Below are 23,012 nucleotides of genomic sequence, written 5' to 3' on the forward strand. Positions count from 1 at the left end.
ACCATATGGGATTTTTGGATCCGATTTTAGAGCAATATATCTGAATATTTCAATTATTATAGGAATGAAAACAAAATGGTGGAGCCCTATAAAGGTAGTTGTAAACAGAAAGCATATTTCTAGAACATTAATGTGAGCGCCACATAACATTTAGGAGCACCAGGAAGACAAGGTTTTTGTATGGGGCAAAACTGATTCTAGTGAAAGTTAGATAAACTGCACTGATTCCAGAAAAAAAAGTTGACTTAGGCTCTGAAGACTGAGCTACCCCATGCTAGCCAGCTGGAAAACAATGACGACATATTTTTCAATGTATTGGTATTTAGATATGTTTTCATAGATTGTAAAACTGTAGCCACTGAAGTAATTGCTATGCAGGTCATTGGGACGCCCCTACCCCCCCATTGAAGCGAAATGTGAATTTGGACTTGTCCCTGACAAGTGACAATCCAAACATCAAAACGTAGCTACGAAGCGCTACTTTGTAACCTGGTATTTTTTTAGTGTCTCTGGAAACATTTAAATGACAGAACTTGAGGAATACCCTTCGCCAAAACCAAATATAACACACGAGATTTCGCGGGCTTCACTAAAGGGCTGTAACGTTAATGTTACCTTGTAGTCTGAACGTTCAGCATGGCACTTGCTTTACATTTGGGCATAACATAATTGTTTTTTGTCATGTCACTTCACATAAACAGTATATGGCCAGTGCACATGTTTTGCACTTTATAACTAAGATAGACTACACTACAGTCTGTCGTTTCCAATGGGAACAATGAGTCCTAGTGGGCAGAGCCAAGCAAGAGCTGTTCAAGCAAGCGTTTGCATAATTCTTTTTCTGTGAAGTGAGTGTGCAATAACTCAATTCATCTTTACACTCCTAAACAACGCATTTTTTTTATTTGACTTTGGCAAAAGATAAAGTCTACAAACCTTTGTCTACCTTGTTCGCAACATATTTTAGTTTTGGGAACAGAAAACTGTACTGAGTGACAACATGTGCAGAATGCCGGCCAAAATCCATCTCGTTCCATCTTCTCCCACTGCCGGCCAATGGGCCTCCTCTCATGCCTCAGATTTAGTGAACTATCTGTGATTATCGTGTCCAGTTTTGCTGTTGACCGCCAAGGCAAGATAGGCTTATAGCCATGCAAAGAGTGCCCTCTTCAGGACAAATAATAAAATGCAACAATAAAGTCAAATTCTATGAAGAACGGCTTTTTCCCCTAGCGTTTCTTCACATTTTATATCGGTCCTTATCGGTAGATTAAATGCCAATACAAATACATCCATATAAGGCTAATATCGGCCGGGCTCAAATTTGTAGGGCCTTCCTCTTGATACTGCCCGTTATAGGGGTCCTGAGTGGCAGTGAGCTCGCCCCAGTGATGCTCTGAGGTATCAGTCAAACCTCTGTCCCTGAGTAGGCTGATACCTATGGATTGTGTATCCATAAAATGGGGTAAGGCTGCACAGTCACATATGAATGTCAATATGTACGATAGGCTGAATAGTGAGGTGAATTCCCACTGTTAAAGTCCCGCAATAAGAGCTACAATGCTAATGTAACCTGTGCTATACTGCACCGCTGTAACTGCGTTAGTACTTCGTAACTTCACATAGTACTTTAACAACTGTTACACTAATATGCGTGTAAACTCTTCGCAGTTGTGTTCTGTGGGTGTCACTGAGTAGAATGATAACCCATTTCATGAATCCACAATCCATAAGTACGTGAAATATAAGTATGCCCCCAATGCAATTCTTAAATCAATAGATCCACAGTGCGATTTCATACAGATTCTATTTTTCGGAGGTCAAATTAACTAATTATTGTCATTTGTTAATATTCCAAACTTGTTCAGCATGATCTAGTTCAATTATGTCATGATTCCGCTATTTGTATCCGTTTGCATCACTTTCAGTGAGGATTTTTTTTTATTTTGAAGTCGAACCGCAAAGTCCACTATTGTGGCTAGTCGTTATTGTAGCTAGCTTCACATAGGTCAAAACCACCTACCCACGAAAACAACCCCAAACCATCCCGGCTAACGTTACGTTCAACGGTGTTGCATTTATATCGTCTACCCATCGGAATATAAGGGAACCTAAAACGATTTATTTTGAAATTAAGAATATTTTTCATGTAAGAATGTACGCCGGATAGCTACGCCAAATTCCTCTGATAGCTACAAGTCGCCAATGTGATGTTATATGCGGTAAGTGTCAACTAGCTGACGTTACAAAGTAGCAAGTACAAGAAACCACAATTTATACATTATCGGGCTACACCATATATTTTGTATCAGTTGTCATGCTTGCAATTTGTCTCTTTATCTAGCTAGCTATTTAACTAGATTTGTTGCATTGCCTGACTAGCTAACTAACATGTTATTCGAGCTAGCTAACACCCCTGTTTAATCTCTTTAACTTGATATTGTCAGTTAGCTAGCTAGCTCGCGATGTCAAACGCACCAACTGTTCGGTCAAATGAAGAATCTGTGGCCCTTTTAGCGAATGAACTCTGACTAAACTGGAAGCTGTTGCTGGCTGTCATTTCCATGTAATATCTGGTAGCTAACAGGCTAAAGAAAGCCAGCTTGTTTTAGCAAACTATAACTTGCTATTTTTAGCAGCTTTAGTTTAAGCCACACATGCAATGACTGGAGGAAATAAATTGACACCATAAACTCTGTTACTCAGTGGGGTAAAGTACTTAAGTAAAAATACTTTAAGTCTGTACTTCGCTATTTATATTTTTGACAATTTACTTAACTACACTCCTAAAGAAAATAATGTGCTTTTTAATCCATACGTTTTCCCTGACACCCAAACTTACTTGTTACAATTTGAATGCTCAGCAGGACAGGAAAATTAACCAATTCACGAGCATATCAAGAAAACTTCCATGGTCACTCTCTGATCTGGTGGACTGACTAAACACAAATGCATTGTTTGTAAATTATGAGTGTGCCCCTGGCAAACCGTAAATGAAAAAACGAGAAAATGGTGCCATCTGGTTTGTTTAATATAGGGAATGACAATTGGGTACTTTTCCCACCACTGGTTACACCATACTTGATCTAGCTACCTGCAATTGTCTGTGTTGCAGTCTTGTCAATTTGACTCAGTTTGTTACCTTGCTGTGAAGGTTGAGTTAGTCTGATTTAATCAGGCTGATTTAATGCTTGCCAAATCGTGTAAATGTTCCTTACAAGCCACAATGTTTTATACAATTACATTTTAACTTACTCTACCTGTTATCTGTGTGGGTTGTTCTTAAATGTCTCGACATTTGAGACAAAATATTCACAGTATTTTTTTACCTGACTTTTCAGAGAGCTGGTAGGTTTTATATTGACTATTTGGTTCTACTTCATTCCTATCAGACCATCAGTATGGTTGAAAGTATGGATTATATCCCTCGTGCTTCTCGTGCTCTGCACAGGTCGAGTTGGTTGTTGGATCGAATCCCTGAGCTGACAAGGTACAAATCTGTTGTTCTTCCCTGAACAAGGCAGTTAACCCACAGTTCCCCGGTAGGCCATCATTGTAAATAAGAATTTGTTCTTAACTGACTTGCCTAGTTAAATAAAGGGTTAGCTGCAGAGGCTGTGGCTTGAGGGTCATCAAGCTCTAGCCTAGCTAAGGCTGCACACAGGACAGCGTGTAGTGAGGCAGAGCTTCCTTCTGACTCTGTGTGATCCGAGGCTTGGAATGACTCTTCTGACCCATCTTTAGCGTTCACGATATGGGTAAACAACACTGGTTAGCACCTCCACCATGTTGTGCGTCATCACCCTGGTCACTAAAGTGCCGGTTAGCTGCCCGAGTGGAGAGCCGGTCATCTTCACGGCTATCTGTGTCCTTTGTTGCATCCCCCATGCTGGAGGGAGTGCTAGAGAGCCCCGACTCAGGGGGCTTGAAGGAATGCAAAAGCGTTGCCGTTTTTAGCTTCTCTATCTCAGAAGATAAGTAATCAATCTTACGAGTGATCTTACTCTTACTTTTTTTTTTACAGGTGAAGGGGGCGGGGGGCATCGGTTTCATGGGCTTTCCCTCTTTTTTGTGGCCTTAGATGGGTCCTGGCGAACAATGCCAGACGCTGGTAAATTATCTGTGAAAACAAGGCCCTCTACTCTGGCTAGCCGCGCTTCTCTCACCTTCACAGGCAGGATGGCACAGTTAGGGGTCAGAAAGGGCTTCAGGTGGTCAACACCTAGAGAGGTGGGGCACAGGTCATTACCATCTTCTACTTGAAGATCAGCCATGCATGCCCAGCATCATTTTGATCTGGTGTTCTCTCAGCTCAGAATGGGTAGAAGAAAATTATAAAATATTTATTTTGGAATACTGATTTAATCAAATGAACTAGTAAAATAGTAACCAGAGACTGTATACAACAGCTACCACAATACACAGTAAGGGTAGAGAGCTACAATAATCTGGTGGGAGTTGTACAGCACCTGCAAAATAATTTTGGGTGAGCCTACTGTAGTTATGACCACAGGGCTAGAGCAGCAGAGCTACAGTACCAGTCAAAAGTCTGGACACACCTACTCATTTCAGGGTTTTTCTTTATTTGTACTATTTTCTACATTGTAGAATAATAGTTAAGACAAACTATGAAATAACACTTATGGAATCATGTAGTAACCAAAAAAGTGTTAAACAAATCTAAATATATTTTATATTTAAGATTTCTTCAAAGTAGTCACCCATTTCCCTGATTGCTTTGCACAATCTTGTCACCTGGAATGGGTTTCAATTAATAGCTGTGCCTATATTTTCTCAATGCTTTGGAACCAATCAGTGACATGGTAGGGGTGGTATACAGAAGATAGCCCTATTTGGTTAAATAACAAGTCCAAATGATGGCAAGAACAGCTCAAATAAGCAAAGAGAAATGAGTCCATCATTAGTTTAAGACATGAAGGTCAGTCAATATGGAAAATTGTGCCGTCACAAAAACCATCAAGCGCTATGATGACACTGGCTCTCATGAGGACCGCCACAGGAAAGGAAGACCCAGAGTTACTTCTGCTGCAGAGGATAAGTTCATTGGAGTTTACCAGCCTCAGAAATTGCAGCCCAATTCAATTCTTCAGAGTTCAAGTAACAGACACATGTCAACATCAACTGTTCAGATGAGTTGCGTGAATCAGGCCTTCATGGTCGTATTGCTTCAAAGAAACCATTAAAGGACACCAATAAGAAGAAGAGACTTGTTTGGGCCAAGAAACACGAGCAATGGACATTAGACCGGTGGAAATCTGTCCCTTGGTCTGATGAGTCCAAATGTGAGATTTTTGGTTCCAACCGCCATGTCTTTGTGAGACACATAATGTGAATGGATGATTTCTGCATGTGTGGTTCTCACCATGAAGCATGAAGGAGATGGTGTGGGGGTGCTTTGCTGGTGACACTGTCTGTGATTTTATTTAGGATTCAAGGCACACTTAACCAGCATGGCTACCACAGCATTCTGCAGCGATACGCCATCCCATCTGGTTTGGGCTTAGTTGGACTATCATTTGTTTTTCAACAGGACAGTGACCCAACATGCCTCCAGGTTGTATAAGGGCTATTTGACCAAGAAGGAGAGTGACGGAGTGCTGCATCAGATGACCTGGCCTCCACAATCACCAGACCTCAACTCAATTGAGATGGTTTGATATGAGTTAGACCGCCGAGTGAAGGAAAAGCAAACAACAAGTGCTCTGCATATGTAGGAATTCCTTCAAGACTGTTGGAAAAGCATTCCAGGTGAAGTTGGTTGAGAGAATGCCAAGTGTGCAAAGCTGTCAAGGTAAGGGGTGGCTACTTTGAAGAATAAAAAATGTATTTTGATTTGTTTTACATTTTATTTAGTTACTACATGATTCCATATGTGTTATTTCATAGTGTTGATATCTTCACTATTAGTCTACAATGTAGAAAATAGTAAAAATGAAGAAAAACCCTGGAATGAGTAGGTGTGTCCAAACTTGTGACTAGTACTGTACGTTTAAACGTAGGCTCCTTTATGTGAAACACGCATGAATGGCTGTTGTTTGGTAAACCAAGCTGACAACACAGTGGCAGCTCGGGGGAGTTGGTAAGTTAGCTGACGACATACTTTGTTAGCTAGGCTGGTTTGGTAAACTAGCTCGCTAGTAGCGTGCTAGTAATACCAGGGGAGAGGGGTGCCTAGGGGAGGCAATCTGAATTTCATGTCTTATAGTTGGCTAGGCTAACAACCTTCCTAGACGCAGTTATCTAGGGAAGTGATCCGTTCGGGTTTTAAATAGTCAAAGGACAACTGTCTTGCCCATGCCCCAATGTCCGATGACTCCAGACGGACGATGAGAAAGGGCTGAGTGGGCCATTGAACTTAGAAAACAACTGAGTCAGGCTACACCGCTGTGGAGCCCAGAAACCAGGCATCCGATTGTGGCAGAGGGTAAGGCCTGACGTGCTTGAACCTCACCATTCTCACTCGGCCCAGCCCTACACACGCCTTTGGTCCTACATCCAATCCTAACACAGGTTCTCGCCAGCCCCCGACGGCGATGCAGCCGTGGTCAATAACCCCACAAACAGGCGTAAGGACAGAAACTGAGTGGCGGAGGTCAGCCGTTGGCATCTCACTCCTAATACACATGGGTGGTGATGACCCTCTCACAAGGGTACAGGCTCTGGTTGGGTACAGGCTCTCGGAAGAGTACAGGCTCCCACCATTCTCAGGGATTAGAATGACTTCAGTCACAGACCCTCTGAAAGTTTGCACCCTCAACAAGGAGATTGTAGGGCTCGATCACGAGTAAAAGCTTCAGAACAGCAAGATGGCTTTTACTCACCTATTTCCTGGTTCCGAAGAAAGATGGAGGGTTCCGTCCAGTTCTGCATATAAAATGATAAAAAATTTGCCTTCCAGGGTCAGGTATATCAGTTTGTGGTATTACCCTTCAAGTCTCTCTCTGGCTCCTCACATCTTCAGAAGATGCATAAGTGCAGCCCTGAGCTCTCTCCACCTACAGGGTAGATTCTTATTTATCTCCACGACTGGCTCATCTGCGCCCCCCCCCCTCATCGCGTGGGTATGGCCAAGGGCACGTCACCACACCTGGTCTTACCGTGAACAATGAAAAGAGGAACTTCATACCAAGCCAATTTGTCACCTTTGTCATGGCTCTGAACTCCTGCACTACGAGGGCATGTAGAACACCTCAACACGTGGCCAGCATTCTTCTTCTTCCTCAACAATTACAGTTTAATGAGTTGGTGAAGGTAAGAATGTTCCAACAATAGATGGGCATGCTCAAGGTGGCCTCCATGGTGACACCGTAAGGCCTGCCTGTCTCACTACAAGTGTGGTTCAACTACCTTTGCTTGGACCCCAACCGGAACATAAACACCAAAATGCGGGTGTCAAGGGTGTGCTACTCTACTCTGCAGCCGTGGAGGAATAGAGCCTGCCTGACTACAGTTGTACTACTCAGATCAATTCCTGGGGAGCAGTGTGGCAACAGGTCTGTATGTGGAGAGTGGTGCCCCTGCTGGAGGAAAGCACACATCAACGTGCTGGAACTTCAAGACAGTTTACCTAGCCCTAAATAACTTTCTGCCGGTTCTCAAGCACAAACATGACCTGATTCAATCATACAATACATAGACAGTGTTCCACATCAACCATCAAGGTGATATGAGGTCTGTAGGGTCCCTACATGTGGCCCAACAACTCTTGATATGGGCCCTACCACATCTGGCCTCCCTACGAACCATTCATTTCCCAGTCAAGGTGAACGAGGTGGCAGACTTCTTGTTGCAACAGAAACTGCCCCCGGGGAATGGAGACTTCGCCCACAAGTATTGAAGATGATATGTCAGTGGTATGGAACAGCACATGTGAACCTGTTTGCCTCAGAGCAAACTTCCCACTGCACCCTCTGGTTCTCTCTGGCAGAGTCTAAGAGCCCCCTGGGCATACAGTGGGGAGAACAAGTATTTGATACACTGCCGATTTTGCAGGTTTTCCTACTTACAAAGCACGTAGAGGTCTGTAATTTTTATCATAGCTACACTTCAACTGTGAGAGATGGAATCTAAAACAAAAATCCAGAAAATCACATTGTATGATTTTTAAGTAATTAATTTACATTTTATTGCATGACATAAGTATTTGATACATCAGAAAAGCAGAACTTAATATTTGGTACAGAAACATTTGTTTGCAATTACAGAGATCATACGTTTCCTGTAATTCTTGACCAGGTTTGCACACACTGCAGCAGGGATTTTGGCCCACTCCTCCATACAGACCTTCTCCAGATCCTTCAGGTTTCGGGGCTGTCACTGGGCAATACGGACTTTCAGCTCCCACCAAAGATTTTCTATTGGGTTCAGGTCTGGAGACTGGCTAGGCCACTCCAGGACCTTAACCTCTTGGTCCTACCTGGCACGCAGGCGTCCCATCTAGACATCTGGAAATGCAAATGTGCTACGCTAAATGCTAATAGTACTAGTTAAAACTCAAACGTTCATTAAAATACACATGCAGGGTATTGAATTAAAGCTACACTCGTTGTGAATCCAGGCAACAAGTCAGATTTTTAAAATGCTTTTCCATGCTTGGGGTCATTGTCCATTTGGAAGACCCATTTGCAACCAAGATTCAACTCCCTGACTTATGTCTTGAGATGTTGCTTCAATATATCCACATACTTTACCTCATGATGTCATCTATTTTGTGAAGTGCACCAGTCCCTCCTGCAGCAAAGCATGTGCCCCCCCCCACCCCCGTGCTTCACGGTTGGGATGGTGTTTTTCGGCATGCAAGCCTCCCCCTTTTTCCTCCAAACATAATGATGGTCATTATGGCCAAACGGTTATATATATTTTTTCCCCTCCAAGGATGAATCAGACTTGTGGATGTCTACAATTTTTTATCTGAGGTCTTGGCTGATTTTCTTTTGATTTTCCCATGGTGTCAAGCAAAGAGACACTGAGTTTGAAGGTAGGCCTTGAAATACATCCACAGATACACCTCCAATTGACTCAAATGATGTCAATTAGCCTATCAGAAGCTTCTAAAGCCATGACAATTTTCTCCAAGCTGTTTTAAAGGCAATGTAAATTTCTGACCCACTGGAATTGTGATTAAGTGAAATAATCTGTCTGTAAACAAATGTTGGAAAAATGACTTGTGTCATGCACGAAGTAGATGTCCTAACTAACGTGCCAAACTATAGTTTGTTAACAAGGAATTTGTGGAGTGGTTGAAAAATGGGTTATAATAACTCTAAATGTATGTAATCTTCTGACTTCAGCTGTATATCTCACAATTCTTTGACTTGCAAGTTGCCACAGTATTTTTTGTTTGCTCAATGTAAGGTCCAGTATAATCCTGATTTGAACTGATTTGGCCGATTCTTTTCATGGTTTGAATGTAGAGAGGACATGAGGCATGTAAGTTCAGGCAGAGAGTGTGTGACCTGATTTACTATTAGTTACCATGAAGCTTCTCTAAATGGTCCTCCACCTTGGGGAGAGAGAAGTAAACATCAACACAGTTATTTTTACACATGCTTTTGAAGAGCATATAGCAGGCTATGAATGCTGCCAGGCAACCTCTGAAGTATGAAAATAAAATCAACAATAGAAAGCAGCCCTGAGGACTTCCAAACTGTTTGCAATTGTCCAGAGAAAGGGAGAGGCTAGAATGAAAATGTGAGATTTGGTTTCAAAAAGGGGGAATGGTCATGGTGCTGTTATTGTGAAAGCACTTATTATTACCAAAGATACTTCCTACTCTTGAGGGATGATAAAATGACGAATGTGTAAGGGGTCAGGGCATTATGTCAATGAACACAACAATGAATTGTTTTTTTATTGTTGTCAGTATGGCCAGTTCACTTTGAAAAGGAATTATCTTTGCCAAGCATGTCTATGGACAAGCAGATGAGTTCAAAGCAGACAAGACAAGTCTGTTTTGTGTGCTTGCAGAAACAAGATTGCTGTATTTTGGATTCAAACTGAAGGCTTCTTGATTTTAGCAAACCAACATTTTCACACAGCTCTTTGACAAGAGTTTTTATATCAACTTATTTTGGGAGTTGTGGCTTTGCTTACTGAAAGCCTATACATTTATTTCTTATGTAGGCTATGAGGTAAATGGAACCCTTCCTCCCTCGGTCTGTATGCATACTCTGAACCAAATGATTGCAATGACTTAATTCTGTTCCTCTCCATGCATAATTAGAAACGCATGAAGTTCTACCAACACTCACATGATATGCCCAAGTTTGCCTGGCTAGCAACTAGTCTTGGGAGTTCTAGTGCACTTGGATCTATGCTGAAAATCAAATCAAATTTTATTTGTCACATACACATGGTTAGCAGATGTTAATGCGAGTGTAGCGGAATGCTTGTGCTTCTAGTTCCGACAATGCAGTAATAACCAACAAGTAATCTAACTAACAATTCCAAAACTACTGTCTTATACACAGTGTAAGGGGATAAAGAATATGTACATAAAGATATATGAATGAGTGATGGTACAGAGCAGCATAGGCAAGATACAGTAGATGGTATCGAGTACAGTATATACATATGAGATGAGTATGTAAACAAAGTGGCATAGTTAAAGTGGCTAGTGATACATGTATTACATAGGATGCAGTAGATGACATAGAGTACAGTATATACGTATGCATATGAGATGAATAATGTAGGGTATGTAACATTATATTAGGTAGCATTGTTTAAAGTGGCAAGTGATATATTTTACATCAGTTGAGTCAGTGTGTTGGCAGCAGCCACTCAATGTTAGTGGTGGCTGTTTAACAGTCTGATGGCCTTGAGATAGAAGCTGTTTTTCAGTCTCTCGGTCCCAGCTTTGATGCACCTGTACTGACCTCGCCTTCTGGATGATAGCGGTGTGAACAGGCAGTGGCTCTGGTGGTTGTTGTCCTTGATGATCTTTATGGCCTTCCTGTAACATCGGGTGGTGTAAGTGTCCTGGAGGGCAGGTAGTTTGCCCCCGGTGATGCGTTGTGCAGACCTCACTACCCTCAGGAGAGCCTTACGGTTGTGGGCGGAGCAGTTGCCGTACCAGGCGGTGATATAGCCCGCCAGGATGCTCTCGATTGTGCATCTGTAGAAGTTTGTGAGTGCTTTTGGTGACAAGCTGAATTTCTGAGGTTGAAGAGGCACTGCTGCGCCTTCTTCACGATGCTGTCTGTGTGAGTGGACCAATTCAGTTTGTCTGTGATGTGTATGCCGAGGAACTTAAAACTTACTACACTCTCCACTACTGTTCCATCGATGTGGATAGGGGGGTGTTCCCTCTGCTGTTTCCTGAAGTCCACAATCATCTCCTTAGTTTTGTTGACGTTGAGTGTGAGGTTATTTTCCTGACACCACACTCCGAGGGCCCTCACCTCCTCCCTGTAGGCCGTCTCGTCGTTGTTGGTAATCAAGCCTACCACTGTTGTGTCGTCCGCAAACTTGATGATTGAGTTGGAGGCGTGCATGGCCACGCAGTAGTGGGTGAACAGGGAGTACAGGAGAGGGCTCAGAACGCACCCTTGGGGGGCCCCAGTGTTGAGGATCAGCGGGGTGGAGATGTTGTTGCCTACCCTCACCACCTGGGGGCGGCCCGTCAGGAAGTCCAGTACCCAGTTGCACAGGGCGGGGTCGAGACCCAGGGTCTCGAGCTTGATGACGAGCTTGGAGGGTACTATGGTGTTGAATGCCGAGCTGTAGTCGATGAACAGCATTCTCACATAGGTATTCCTCTTGTCCAGGTGGGTTAGGGCAGTGTGCAGTGTGGTTGAGATTGCATCGTCTGTGGACCTAATTTGGGCGGTAAGCAAATTGGAGTGGGTCTAGGGTGTCAGGTAGGGTGGAGGTGATATGGTCCTTGACGAGTCTCTCAAAGCACTTCATGATGATGGAAGTGAGTGCTACGGGGCGGTAGTCGTTTAGCTCAGTTCCTTAGCTTTCTTGGGAACAGGAACAATTGTGGCCCTCTTGAAGCATGTGGGAACAGCAGACTGGGATAGGGAATGATTGAATATGTCAGTAAACACACCAGCCAGCTGGTCTGCGCATGCTCTGAGGACGCGGCTAGGGATGCCGTCTGGGCCGGCAGCCTTGTGAGGGTTAACACGTTTAAATGTTTTACTCACCTCGGCTGCAGTGAAGGAGAGTCCACATGTTGTCGTTGCAGGCCGTGTCAGTGGCACTGTATTGTCCTCAGCGGGCAAAAAAGTTATTTAGTCTGCCTGGGAGCAAGACATCGTGGTCCGTGGCTGGGCTGGTTTTCTTCTTGTAGTCCGTGATTGACTGTAGACCATGCCTCATACCTCTTGTGTCTGAGCCGTTGAATTGAGATTCTACTTTGTCTCTATACTGACGCTTAGCTTGTTTGATAGCCTTGCGGAGGGAATAGCTGCACTGTTTGTATTCGGTCATGTTACCAGTCACCTTGCCCTGATTAAAAGCAGTGGTTCACGCTTTCAGTTTCACGCGAATGCAGCCATCAATCCATGGTTTCTGGTTAGGGAATGTTTTAATCGTTGCTATGGGAACGACATCTTCAACACACGTTCTAATGAACTCGCACACCGAATCAGGGGATTCGTCAATGTTGTTATCTGACGCAATACGAAACATATTCCAGTCCACGTGATGGAAGCAGTCTTGGAGTGTGGAATCAGCTTGGTCAGACTAGCGTTGGACAGACCTCAGCGTGGGAGCTTCTTGTTTTAGTTTCTGTCTGTAGGCAGGGATCAACAAAATGGAGTCGTGGTCAGCTTTTCCGAAAGGAGTGCGGGGCAGGGCCTTATATGCGTCGCGGAAGTTAGAGTAACAATGATCCAAGGTTTTTCCAGCCCTGGTTGCGCAATCGATATGCTGATACAATTTAGGGAGTCTTGTTTTCAGATTAGCCTTGTTAAAATCCCCAGCTACAATGAATGCAGCCTCAGGATGTATGGATTCCAGTTTGCAAAGAGTCAAATAAAGTTCGTTCAGAGCCATCGATGTGTCTGCTTGGGGGGGAATATATACGGCTGTGATTATAATCGAAGAGAATTCTCTTGGTAGATAATGCGGTCGACATTTGATTGTGAGGAATTCTAAATCAGGTGAACAGAAGAATTTGAGTTCCTGTATGTTTCTTTGATCACACTACGTCTCGTTAGCCATAAGGCATACGCCCCCGCCCCTCTTCTTACCAGAAAGATGTTTGTTTCTGTCGGCGCGATGCGTGGAGAAACCCGCTGGCTGCACCGCCTCCGATAGCGTCTCTCCAGTGAGCCATGTTTCCATGAAGCAAAGAGCGTTACAGTCTCTGATGTCCCTCTGGAATGCTACCCTTGCTCGGATTTCATCAACCTTGTTGTCAAGAGACTGGACATTGGCGAGAAGGTAGGGAGTGGTGCACGATGTGCCCGTCTTCGGAGTCTGACCAGAAGACCGCCTCGTTTCCCTCTTTTACAGAGTCGTTTTTTTTGGGTCGCCAGCTAGGATCCATTCCGTTGTCCTGCTTGAAAGGCAGAACACAGGATCCGCGTCGCGAAAATCATATTCTTGGTCGTACTGATGGTGAGATGACGCTGATCTTATATTCCCTAGTTCTTCTCGACTGTATGTTATGAAACCTAAGATGACCTGGGGTACTAATGTAAGAAATAACACGTAAAAAAAACTGCATAGTTTCCTAGGAACTTGTAGCGGCCATCTCTGTCGGCGCCTCCAATGTTGAGTACTTGGATCTATGTTGAAAGAGGATATATCCCATCTAATGTTTACATCTGAAGATCTGAGTCGTACGTACATTTAGGGCATTTCCATGTAAAAGGACCCATGAGCACCAACGTGAAGTTCATTGGAATATGTCAAATTGGGTGTCAAATGAAAACTAATGCAGGGCATACAATACACGACTTTAAAATATCTAACGTCACTGAACCTCTCACATTAAACGACAGTCTTTCCTGTAGTTTTTCGTCTTGCCAACGTAGTGGTGCACACACTAAGCAATGTATCACAGATGGGGGATTTCAAACACTACAAGATTCTTCAATTGGTTGTCAGGATTCTCGATACCACACTGTCTCATGAAAACGATGTGATTTAGGTTGTTAACATAGCTAGAACGAGCTGTGGCTCAAAGCAGCCTCATAAACATTATCAGTCAGACGTTCACGCTTGCCATACAGAGTTGAAATATCTAGAACAATAAATGTTGAATAGAAAAAACAGGTACGGCTTTTTGTTTTGAAGAACTCCACAACAACAAAGACTTGCATTCTGAAAACGATTCTCACAATTTGATTTTATATTTTTATTTCACCATTATTTAACCAGGTAGGCCAGTTGAGAACAAGTTCTCATTTACAACTGCGACCTGGCCAAGATAAAGCAAAGCAGTGCGACAACAGAGTTACCCATAAACAAACGTACAGTCATTAACACAAAATATAATAAAAATCTATGTATAGTGTGTGCAAATGTAGGGAGGTAGGCAATAAATAGGCCCTAGAGGCAAAAATAATTACAATTTAGCATTAATACTGGAGTGGTAGATGTGCAGATGATGATGATGTGCAAGTGGAGATACTGGGGTGCAAAAAAAGAGCAAGAGGGTAAGTAATAATATGGGGATGAGGTAGTCGGGTGTGCTATTTACAGATTGGCTGTGTACAGTGATCGGTAAGCTGCTCAGACAGCTGATGCTTAAAGTTAGAGAGTGAGATAGACTCGAGCTTCTGAGATTTTTGCAATTCGTTCCAGTCATTGGCAGCAGAGAACTGGAAGGAAATGCGGCCAAGGGAAGTGTTGGCTTTGGGGATGACCAGTGCAATATGCCTGCTGGAGCGTGTGCTACGGGTGGGTGTTTCTATGGTGACCAGTGAGCTGAGATAAGGCGGGGCTTTACCTAGCAAAGACATAGATGACCTGGAGCCAGTGGTTTTGGTGACGGATATGTAGTGAGGGCCAGCCAACGAGAGCATACAGGTTGAAGTGGTGGGTAGTATATGGGGCTTTGGTGATAAAGCGGATGGCACTGTGATAGACTACATCCAGTTTGCTGAGTAGAGTGTTGGGGGCTATTTTGTAAATTACATTGTTGAGGATCGGTAGGATATAGTCCGTTTTACAATGGTATGTTTGGCGGCATGAGTGAAGGAGGCTTTGTTGCGAAATAGGAAGCCGATTCTAGATTTAATTTTGGATTGGAGATGTGAGTCTGGAACGAGAGTTTACAGTCTAACCAGACACCTAGGTATTTGTAGTTCACATATTTTAGGTCAGAACCGTCCAGAGTAGTGATGCTAGTTGGGCGGGAGGGTGCGGGTAGCAATCGGTTGACGAGCATGCACTTAGTTTTACTAAGCATTTAACCTCTCTGGGATATGTGGGACGGTATCGTCACAGAAAAACACAGCCATTTTTCCAGCCAAAGAGAGGAGTCACAAAAAGCACAAATGGAGGTAAAATTAATCACTAACCTTTGATGATCTTCATCAGATGACACTCATAGGACTTCATGTTACACAATACATGTATGTTTTGTTTGCTAAAGTGTATATTTATATAAAAAAATCTAATTTTACATTGGCGCGTTACGTTCAGTAGTTCTAAAACATGCGGTGATTGTGCAGAGAGCCACATCTATGTACAGAAATACTCATTATAAATGTTGATGAAAATACAACTGTTATACATGGAATTAGAGATATACTTCTCCTTAATGCAACCTCTGTGTCAGATTTTTAAAAAAATAACGGAAAAAGCAAACCATGCACTAATCTGAGTACACCTTTCAGAAAACAAAGCAGCCAAAAAGATATCCGGCATATTGGGTAGTCCACATTAGTCATAAATAGCATTATAAATACTCACTTACCTTTGATCTTCATCAGAATGCACTACCAGGAATCGCAGCTCCACAATAAATGTTTGTTTTGTTCGATAATGTCCATCTTTATGTCAAAATAAATTATTTTGTTAGGGCATTTGGTAAACAAATCCAAAGAAGGGCCAGATGTATACAGAATTGTGTCGTCTGCGTAGAGATGGATCAGAGAATCACCAGCAGCAAGAGCGACATTATTGATATATACAGAGAAAAGGGTCAACCTGAGAATTGAACCCTGTGGCACACCCATAGAGACTGCCAGAGGTCCGGACAACAGGCCCTCTGATTTGACACACTGAACTCTATCTGAGAAGTAGTTGGTGAACCAGGCGAGGCAATCAATTGAGAAGCCAAGGCTATTTAGTCTGCCGATTTAAGAATGCGGTGATTGACAGAATCGAAAGCCTTTTGCCAGGTCGATGAAGACGGCTGCACAGTACTGTCTTTTATCGATGGCGGTTATGATATAATTTAGGACCTTGTGCCTGGCTGAGGTGCACGCATGACCAGCTCGGAAACCAGATTGCAATGTGGAGAAGGTACGGTGGGATTCGAAATGGTCGGTGATCTGTTTATTAACTTGGCTTTCAAAGATTTTAGAAAGGCAGGGCAGGATGGATAAAGTTATTTCACAGTTTGGGTCTATAGTCATGGCCAAAGGTTTTGAGAATGACACAAATATTAATTTTCACAAAGTCTGCTGCCTCAGTTTGATGGCAATTTGCATATACTCCAGAATGTTATGAAAAGTCATCAGATGAATTGCAATTAATTGCAAAGTCCCTCTTTGCCATGAAAATGAACTGAATCCCTCAAAAACATTTCCACTGCATTTCAGCCCTGCCACAAAAGGACCAGCTGACATCATGTCAGTGATTCTCTTGTTAACACAGGTGTGAGTGTTGATGAGGAGGCTGGAGATCACTCTGTCATGCTGATTGAGTTTGAATAACAGACTGGAAGCTTCGAAAGCTTCCTCTGTCATCCATAGTTACCTGCAAGGAAACACGTACCATCATCATTGCTTTGCACAAAAAGGGCTTCACAGGCAAGGATATTGCTGCCAGTAAGATTGCACCTAAATCAACCATTTATCAGATCATCAAGAACTTCAAGGAGAGTGGTTCAATTGTTGTGAAGACTTCAGGGCACCCAAGAAAGTCCAGCAAGCGCCAGGACCATCTCCTAAAGTTGATTCAGCTGCGGGATCGGGGCACCACCAGTACAGAGCTTACTCAGGAATGGAAGCAGGCAAGTGTGAGTGCATCTGCACGCACAGCGAGGCAAAGATTTTTTGGAGGATGGCCTGGTGTCAAGAAGGGCAGCAAGGAAGCCACTTCTCTCCAGAAAAAACATCTGGGACAGACTGATATTCTGCAAAAGGTACAGCGATTGGTCTGCTGAGGACTGGGGTAAAGAAGTTTTCTCGGGTGAATCCCCTTACCCATTGTTTGGGCTTTCTGGAAAAAAGCTTGTCCGGAGAGGACAAGGTGAGCGCTACCATCAATCCTGTGTCATGCCAACAGTAAAGCATACTGAGACCATTCATATGTGGGATTGCTGACCAACAATGCCTTTTCCAGATGGAGCACTTTGCCATAAAGCAAAAGTGATAACTAAGTGGCTTGGGGAACAAAACATCGATATTTTGGGTCCATGGCCAGGATGCCTCCCAGACCTTAATCCCATTGAGAATTTATGGTCAATCCTCAAGAGGCGGGTGGACAAACAAAAACCCAGAAATTCTGACAAACTCCAAGCATTGATTACGCAAGAATGGGCTGCCATCAGTCAGGATGTGGCCCAGAAATTAATTGACAGCATGCCAGGGCGGATTGCAGAGGTCTTGAAAAAGAAGGGTCAACGCTGCAAATATTGACTCTGCATCAACATGTAATTGTCAATAAAAGCCTTTGACACATATGAAATGCTTGTAATGATACTTCAGTATTCCATAGTAACATCTGACGATAATATCTAAAGACACTGAAGCAGCAAACATTGTGGAAAATAATATTTGTGTCATTCTCAAAACTTTTGGCCACGACTGTAGAGTGTCTCCCCCTTTTGAAGAGGAGGATAACCGTGGCAGCTTTCCAATCTTTGGGAATCTCAGACGATACGAAAGAGAGGTACAGCTATTCTCTCCTATTCCATCTAGACCTATAGCCTAATTGCATAGACACTCCAAATGTTTATCACCCGGAGAATGCTCAATGCAGTCCAAATTGCTCCCCCTCTTCATTATGAGGCTTTACCAAAAATGATCTATTAAAAATTAAAAGATATTTGAGTGACCACACTAAAAATGGAAATAAAAGTCCTCAAAGATGGAAGGCAGGCGGGAGGATCCGGTGGAATCATTCTAGCCAATGAGAGGGCAGATACGTGTGTGAACAACAGTCACAACTCTGATATTAAGTCATTTTTCTTTGTTGCTGAAATGCCACGTGTCTAACTTAGATCAGTGCATTCATAACAACCAAACCATTTTGTGTGTGTGTGAATTAGTTATGTTCTTATTTTGCTGAGTAAATAACTCACGGACACTAGAGAAGCTTAAAACCTCTTAGAGCTCCCCCCTACTTTGTGCAATTTCCGCCTGAAGACATACCCAAATCTAACAGCCTGTAGCTCAGGCACAGAACCAAGGATATGCATATTCTTGGTGCCATTTGAAAGAAAACACTCAAAGTTTGTGTACATGTGAATTGAATGTAGGAGAATATAACACAATAGATCTGGTTTAGATACAAAATTTAAAATCATGTGTTTTTTTCATTGTTTTATCTTTAAAACGAACAAGATAAAACAAACATTCAGAGAAGATGATGGGGACAATTTCAGTGAAAAGTATAAGAGGGCAACAGTACTTTTCAACGTTTCAGAATAATAACTTCCAAAATGAGTGTGCCACATGACATTTATCATGAAGTCACCCAGGTGTCCCACACAAGTAGCCCAAATGTACCCCAGTGGCCAAATTGGTGAAGTTATACATTTTGGAACAAATAACTATATACAAAATACCAAAATGGTATTCCCACCCCACAAAAAAAGAATTTGAGAAAAGCAAATGGGGGGAAAAATTATTATTGATTGAAAAATATATGATAAAATATATACATATTTACAAAATAACATGGCAAACTATTTACACACTTTCAATATTTGGAAGACCCTCAAAACGATGTCCTCTCCCATTCAAAATATTCCTCCACAATCGCTAAATGAATCGTCCTACAACTGTCTCATTTTCCCAATCAATTTATTCTAAAATTGTGTGTACATCTGTATATCTAGACTTAGATTTAGCTTTCCCTGACTTTGTCGCCATAATGATTGATATATAAACAGCTGAATCTGCGTGTTTATCAAACAATGCAGTGGGTAATACAGTGTGGCAAAAAAGTATTTAGTCAGCCACCAATTGTGCAAGTTCTCCCACTTAAAAAGATGAGAGGCCTGTAATTTTCATCATCGGTACACTTCAACTATGACAGACAAAACGAGGAAAACAAATCTAGAAAATCACATTGTAGGATTTTTTATGATTTTATTTGCAAATTATGGTGGAAAATAAGTGTTTGGTCACCTACAAACAAGCAAGATTTCTGGCTCTCACAGACCTGTAACTTCTACTTTAAGAGGCTCCTCTGTCCTCCACTAGTTACCTATATTAATGGCACCTGTTTGAACTTGTTATCAGTATAAAAGACACCTGTCCACATCCTCAAATAGTCACTCTCCAAACTCCACTATGGCCAAGACCAAAGAACTGTCAAAGGACACCAGAAACAAAATTGTAGACCTGCACCAGGCTGGGAAGACTGAATCTGCAATAGGTAAGCAGCTTGGTTTGAAGAAAGCAACTGTGGGAGCAATTATTAGGAAATGGAAGACATACACGACCACTGATAATCTCCCTCGATCTGGGGCCCCACGCAAGATCTCACCCTGTGGGGTCAAAATGATCACAAAAACGGTGAGCAAAAATCCCAGAACCACACTGGGGGACCTAGTGAATGACCTGCAGAGAACTGGGACGAAAATAACAAAGCCTACCATCAGTAACACACTACGCCACCAGGGACTCAAATCCAGCAGTGCCAGACGTGTCCCCCTGCATTTGGATGATTCAGAAGAGGATTGGGAGAATGTCATATGGTCAGATGAAACCAAAATATTACTTTTTGGTAAAAACTCAACTCGTCATGTTTGGAGGACAGAGAATGCTGAGTTGCATCCAAAGAACACCATACCTACTGTGAAGCATAGGGGTGGAAACATCATGCTTTGGGGCTGTTATTCTGCAAAGGGACCAGGACGACTGATCCGTTTAAAGGAAAGAATTAATGGGGCCATGTATCGTGAGATTTTGAGTGAAAACCTCCTTCCATCAGCAAGGGCATTGAAGATGAAATGTGGCTGGGTCTTTCAGCATGACAATGATCCCAAACACACCGCCCGGGCAACACAGGAGTGGCTTCGTAAGAAGCATTTCAAGGTCCTGGAGTGGCCTAGCCAGTCTCCAGATCTCAACCCCATAGAAAATCTTTGGAGGGAGTTGAAAGTCCGTGTTGCCCAGCAACAGCCCCAAAACATCACTGCTCTGGAGGAGATCTGCATGGAGGAATGGGCCAAAATACCAGCAACAGTGTGTGAAAACCTTGTGAAGACTTACAGAAAACGTTTGACCTCTGTCATTGCCAACAAAGGATATGTAACAAAGTATTGAGAAACTTTTGTTATTGACCAAATATTTATTTTCCACCATAATTTGCAAATAAATTCATAAAAAATCCTACAATGTGATTTTCTGGATTTTTTTCCCTCATTTTGTCTGTCATAGTTGAAGTGTACCTATGGTGAAAATTACAGGCCTCATCTTTTTAAGTGGGAGAACTTGCACAATTGGTGGCTGACTAAATCCTTTTTTACCCCACTGTATGTGTATCTCCTTCCGGTATGAAACTTCAAAAGCGAATGACTCTCATTTACGCTGGAGCTTACTACATGGGTTGGTCTTGCAACACATAAACATGACCTATTGCCGTTTAGTTCAGCTCATTGGCTATCCACCCAGCTAGATTTCAAGACGATTAGTGTTCATTGGGTTAAAAGACAGTCAATCAACGAAACAGCGGGCAAATCATTGGTGCACAATGATGTCATGACTTGTTGTCTTCAAATCGGTTTCTTTCAGTCAATACATCCCGCGAAATGGCCCATCACGTTTGATTATGTTACAAACAAACCAGTTGATTGTAGTGAAACCAAACATGACTGGAAAAGTCACGTTCTGTGTGGGTTATTTACCTGTAATGTGTCGTCGAAAATGGAATGAGACGGAATTCACGACACAAGCGGTTCACAAAATGTTTTGTGTTAGGCTATAAAAACGGATTTTATCAAACAAAAGATCATTCATTGTGTAACAATGAGCATTGAAATTGTAAAAAGACGAAGATCGTCAAAGGTAAAATATTTATTTTAATGCAGTTTGTGATTATGTTACGCCTGTGCTGGTTAAAATTGTTGTTTTTAGTGGGGCTCTATGCTCAGATAATCGCATCGTATTCTTTCGCAGTAAAACCTTTTTTAAATCTGACAATGCAGTTGGATTAGCAAGATTCTAGGCTTTCGATACATGTGAGACACTAGTATTTTCATGAATGTTTAATATGACTATTTATGTAGCGGTCACCATATGTTGTGGAATTTCAGCCCACTAGCGGGTTCCGTGCGCAGAGCGGTTAAGGGCTTGTAAGTAAGCATTTCACAGTAAGGTCAACACTTGTTGTATTCGGCGCATGTGACAAATAACATTTGGGGGGGGGGGGCTTCCAAAACTTCAACCTGAAAAATAACAAACATCACGTAAAGATAGACTCAGCGTGAAGCGAAACTATGCACGTGCGCAGATACTGTGTGAGAGCGAAGTCTTGCATCTCTCTCATTTCAATATCTGTGGTGCTACTCGTGGCAACGTCATTTTGCTGAGTCTATCTTTAATGCACAAGACATATCTAGCTTTAATGTAGGAGTAGCAATGCTTTTTGATGAAATCATGAATTAATCAAACAGGCCTGAGCCGCGCATCGGCTTTCACTCACAAGCCCAGCATGGAATAATGCCATAAGCAACAACCGCTTAAACAACCTGTGGTAGCCTGTCACTGTCACCAATAGCAATGACAACAACAGTGACACATCAAAGGACACCGACCGTGATCTGCGCACTCTGTGTAGGATAACTATTTTTGTGAAACACATAGAGAGCAGTCACACACAGCATACTGATAAAAGCCACACATTTAAAATAAGCCAGTAGGCCCCCAATAACAAAAACACAACCATTTTAAGCATATCCAAATCGAAATGTACAACTATTACTTCCCATTGCAAACATACTTTTAACACGTTCCGTACACAAATGTTTCACAAGTTATTTTCAAAGAGATAGCTACCACCTGCAAAAACAGTGAGCTGCAAATCACCAAATCATGATAATTTGAAACTTCTTGTTGAAAGTTAATCTTGAAGGGTGTTAACAAATTAGCAAAAACAACCTCTTTGATAACACTTGTGGCTGCAGCTGCTATACACTACAGCAAAAGGTAGCTAGAGACCAGGATTATTCAGTCTTTTCTTGCCCAGGGACCCTGTATATTAGATATCTCTTTAATCCATTTTAAATTCAGGCTGTAACTCCACAAAATGTGGAAAGAGTCTGGGAGTGTGAATACTTTCTGAAGATACTGTTTTTAGTAAACATATTAACATGCACCATTAAATGAATGCATTCAACGAAACAGGAAACAACTACTGCATGTGTAAATTGCTATGGACTAATGTTGCTCTTGACTCAGTTTCAATTGAAAAGTGGAATTTGACTACTGTAGGTGTTTCCACATACTCACTTCCTCCATATTAATACACTGTTCTTCAATCTCTTATCTTCTGTCTAGGTCAACATATAGGCTTTTTGTCTTTCGGTTTTGTGCGTATGCTGTACTATACTGTAAAACAGTATATATGTATATAACAGTTTTTATGCTGTCCTGTGTGTGTGTGTGTGTGTGTGTGTGTGTGTGTGT

General features: G+C 42.4%; 1 protein-coding gene across 1 annotated transcript in view; it reads left to right on the top strand.

Annotated features, from left to right (window-relative positions):
• Positions 1-1,963: 1,963 nt before the first annotated feature.
• The window catches only part of LOC124041255 (phosphatidylcholine:ceramide cholinephosphotransferase 1-like), a 54,600-nt gene continuing 33,551 nt past the window's right edge, over positions 1,964-23,012 (top strand). The window contains exon 1 of the mRNA XM_046358628.1: positions 1,964-2,222. The gene's annotated coding sequence lies outside the window, so the exon portion shown is untranslated. The remainder of the gene's footprint in view (positions 2,223-23,012) is intronic.

Source organism: Oncorhynchus gorbuscha, linkage group LG08 (assembly GCF_021184085.1).
Source record: "Oncorhynchus gorbuscha isolate QuinsamMale2020 ecotype Even-year linkage group LG08, OgorEven_v1.0, whole genome shotgun sequence".
Taxonomy (NCBI): Eukaryota; Metazoa; Chordata; class Actinopteri; order Salmoniformes; family Salmonidae; genus Oncorhynchus; species Oncorhynchus gorbuscha.